Source organism: Canis aureus, chromosome 9 (assembly GCF_053574225.1).
Source record: "Canis aureus isolate CA01 chromosome 9, VMU_Caureus_v.1.0, whole genome shotgun sequence".
Taxonomy (NCBI): Eukaryota; Metazoa; Chordata; class Mammalia; order Carnivora; family Canidae; genus Canis; species Canis aureus.
In genome coordinates, this window is record NC_135619.1 from 10,516,649 (window position 1) to 10,520,947 (window position 4,299).

Genomic DNA, 4,299 nt, shown 5'->3' on the forward strand with positions numbered 1-4,299 from the left:
TATACTATATCTAAAATACTGAAAGAAGAAAACTGTTAGCTAAGAGTTCTATCCTTCAAAAATGAAGAATTTAAGACATACTTGGACAAGCAAAAGATGAAGGAGTTTATTACCACTAGATCTTCCCTATAAGAAATGATAATATGAATCCTCCAAGTTGAAGTAAAAGGACACAGACAGTAATTTGAAACCATATACAAATACAAAATTCTCCAGTAAAGATAAGTACCTGGACATATATATATATAAGAAACAGTATTAATGTAATTTTGTTTGTAACTCCTCTTTTTATTTTCTGCAACTTTTAAAAGACAAATATATTTTTAAAGATTACAAATAATGTGAATAGTTGTGCCAGAAATAAAGGCATATATGGTGACATAGGTAACATAAACTGGGAGAGTGGAACTATCAAGAAATAGAGATTTTGTATATGCAATTGAAGTTATATTGGTATCAATTTAAGACAGACTATCACAACTTTATGATGTCATATGTAATCTTCAAGGCAATTGTAAAGATAATATATATGGAATATACACAAAAGGAAATAAGAAGGGAATCAAAGTATATCACTACAGAAAAATCAACTAAACACAAAGGAAAGCAATAATGGGGAAAAAAGACCCAAAAGCTATAAGGCATATTGAAAACAAATAAAATCATAAAAGTAAGTGCTTCCCTGTCGATAATTACTTTAATTGTAAATGGATAAACTCCCCAGTCAAAAGATATCATTTAGCAAAATGTATATAAAAATGCAGGATTTTAGACAATATGTTGTCTGTTACAAGAAACACACTTTAGCTCTAAAGATGCACATAGATTGAAAGTGAAAGAATGGGGAAAAATTCTGTGTGAATAGTAATGAAAGGAGAACAGGGATAGTATTATTAATATCAGAATAGATTTTAGGTCAAAAATTGTTACAAGAAAAAAATTGTTACAAGAGACCAAGAACAGTATATAATGACAAAAGGATCAATTCACGAAGAAGATGTTAATCATATATGCACAAAAATTATAATCATATGTGCATCAAACATCAGAGATCCAAAATATGTGAAGTGAATATTGACAGAAATGTAGGGGAAAAAAAACCCAGCTCTACCAGAATAGTAGGAGACTTTATATCCCACTTTCCATAATGGGTAGAACAACCAGACAGATGATCAAAACGGAAATGCTTATATCTACCAAATGTATACAAATCACTCCATTCAGCAACAGCAGAATATACCTTTTTTCCTCAAGTGCACATGGAATATACTCCCTAAAACACAATATGTGAGGTCATAGACAAATCTTAAGAAAAAAAAAGAAAGAAACTTTCTTTTTTGAGTTGAGTAAATAGCTTAGAAGTCTTCTGGTAAGGGCCATATGAAGAGGTAACATAATTTCTCTGCAGAAAACAAGAAAATCTGGGATGCAATTTTCTAGATCAACTATTTAAGGGTACTTGAAGTATATGATAAATGGAAGATGAAAATATGGGAAGAATTACTTCTTAAAAATTGTTTCAACTTTGTGTAAGAAAATGAATCTTTGTCCATTGTATCCTGCTCCCACCAGCTCATTAGATTCTTGGCAGGGCAATAAACATCTGTAGTTGTTAGAAATGGAAGACTCAGTTCAGAATGGGGGATAAAAATCAATGTCACAAGTCAAGACAGGGAAGACCTCCAGTTTTCCAGTCTATTTTGGAGTATTTGACAGTCCAACAGACATCTAATTGGAAGCATCTGGAAGTAGAAATCCATAGGGCTAAGATAATGTTTTCACATATTCCTAGCTACCTGATAAACTATTTCTTATATTCAGGAGACCTGAGAGAGCACAGCAAAATATGACTCAAGAGATACTTGAGAACTGCCTGAAAATTTGATGTCTTCTTCAATCAATATATAGCTTAGTCAGTAGAACTTGAAGCGTCTGATCACATTTGCCAATATATTGGTCAGCCACTACACTATGCAAGTAGAGGTCTGTTCCCTCAGGAAGCAGGCTAAAAAATATAAATTACAATTATAAAATCTGATGCAAGATATCAGCTTGGAGGAAACAATGCAGGGGAAACAAATATCACAATTCAAATTTAGACAAGTTAGCAAAACACATAAACAACAACAAAAACATGAGACTGAGCCTGGGTGGCTCAGTGGATGTGCATCTGCCTTCAGCTCAGGGCGTGTGGGATCAAGTCCCACAAGAGGCTCCCTATGGGAAGCCTGCTTCTCCCTCTGCCTATGTCTCTGCCTCTCTCTCTCTGTCTCTCATGAATAAATAAAATCTTAAAAAACAACAAAAACAAAACCCCTCAAAAATAAAATAAATCACATTCCAGAGTTGCTTGACAAAATATTATTTTCAGCCAAAAATAGTAGATATCCAAGGCAAAGAAAATTATAACCTGACAAATTAAATAATTATGTATGTTCCATGCATGGAACAAAGACCAGCTATTCCCCATAAGTCCTGCCCAAATCGAAGATTTTGTGAGCCAAACAAATGATTATTGTTTCCAACCAGGAAGTATTAAAGTGCTTTGTTACACAATAATACATAAATGAAACAACATACATAATTATTTAATTTGTAAATTGTCTAGTGATATGTTTTAATTAGCAATAATCATGCCTCAGGTAAACCTCATTGGTTATGATACTACCACTGCACAAAGCTAGTGATATGTTTTAAGATAAATAAATGGACATATACTGTTTTGGGCCTTTTGAGTTTAAAGGAGCCTTATAATCTGCAATAGTCAGGTTAACAGTGATAAATTTATGCTCTAATAGACATAAACCTCCACGCGTCAGGAAATGCAAATCATTGCTATATGGCCAGTTTATTTTATTTTTATTTTTTTCTTTTTTTATTTATTTTTTAAAGAGCTATTTATTTATTTATGGTAGACATAGAGAGAGAGAGAGACAGAGAGAGAGAGAGGCAGAGACACAGGAGGAGGGAGAAGCAGGCTCCATGCAGGGAGCCTGACGTGGGACTCGATCGCTGGACTCCAGGATCACGCCCTGGGCCAAAGGCAGGCGCTAAACCCCTGCGCCACCCAGGGATCCCCCTATATGGCCAGTTTAATTACAGATACGTAGTTTGTGAATGGTATGGTATTTCATTTAAAGTTAAGTAGTAATGTTGTACAATGGGATATAATGCAACAAGAATGATAACTGTGGATATGTGCCATTTGATTCATAAATATCAAATTCTGTATAGCAATAAAACATAGAATGTAAATAATTTTAATAAAATATTTTAAGGTAATATTTTACTTTGTTTCTCTTAGAAACTATGCAAAGAAAGTAGGAAAATGTTACTTAGAGATTAATCCATGGATCTTTGTGAAAACAAAGTGCTGTGGGCCTTATCTGTGTTGTTTGAAGCCAAGAAAGATGTGTCTACATTACCCTTTACATGCTATTAACAATTTGGGGGCTGCTCAGAGAAGAAATAATGTTCATTAAGAAGGGGAGAAGAGTCCTTAAAAAAAGGCCATTGGTGGATATTGTGAAGAAGAATAACAAAACAGTGCCCTGTATGGGCAGAAATTTATCATTTCTATTTTGTTTGCTCTCTGGCAATTTGATACTTTATTTTCTTAACCCAAGTCTCAGTAGATCTAGATGCTGAAAACCTTCCTGGGAGCATTTCATTAATTAATGAAATTAGTTTCATTAATTAATTTCATTTAACGTTTGTAGGAGAAAAGGGGAGAATTTCAAAGGGGAGAAATTCAAAGAGAATTTCAAAGAGTGAATTTTGTAGATGATATAAGTCATGTTGTCACTGATTTGTGTCCCATCCCCAAACTCATATGTAAAAGCCCTAACTTCAATGTGTCTGTATTTGGAGACAGAGCCTTTCAAGAAGCCATTAAGGTGAAGTGAAGTTTTAAGGTTAGGGCCTTAATCCAATAGGGACTGGTGTTGTTGTAAGAGGAGGAGACATGAGAGATTTTTGTCTCTTTTCCTGTCTCTATCTCTTCTTCTTTAAAAATTGTCTAAAATATTGTACATTAAAGACTGCTACACCTGTAATTTTAATATTTAAGGTAATTGCTTTCATATCATCAAAATGTCCCCAAATTTAACTTTTATATCTACATATGGTTTCATTAGATGAATATATTAGGATTAATTTAAATATCCTTCCATTTGCTATACTATAAAGAAAAATGCAGCAAGATATTTATGATGAAATACCTACTTGCATTTCTCCCGGACTATCATTACATACAAAAACTTTATATGCATTGATAGTTCTTCCTATGCAGAAGTATGT

General features: G+C 33.4%; 1 non-coding gene across 1 annotated transcript; it reads right to left on the bottom strand.

Moving 5' to 3' along the window:
- Positions 1–2,547: 2,547 nt before the first annotated feature.
- On the bottom strand, positions 2,548–2,682 carry LOC144321490 (U4 spliceosomal RNA). The gene has a single exon (XR_013387139.1). It is a non-coding gene; the product is annotated as a U4 spliceosomal RNA (small nuclear RNA).
- Between the last annotated feature and the right edge of the window lie 1,617 nt (positions 2,683–4,299).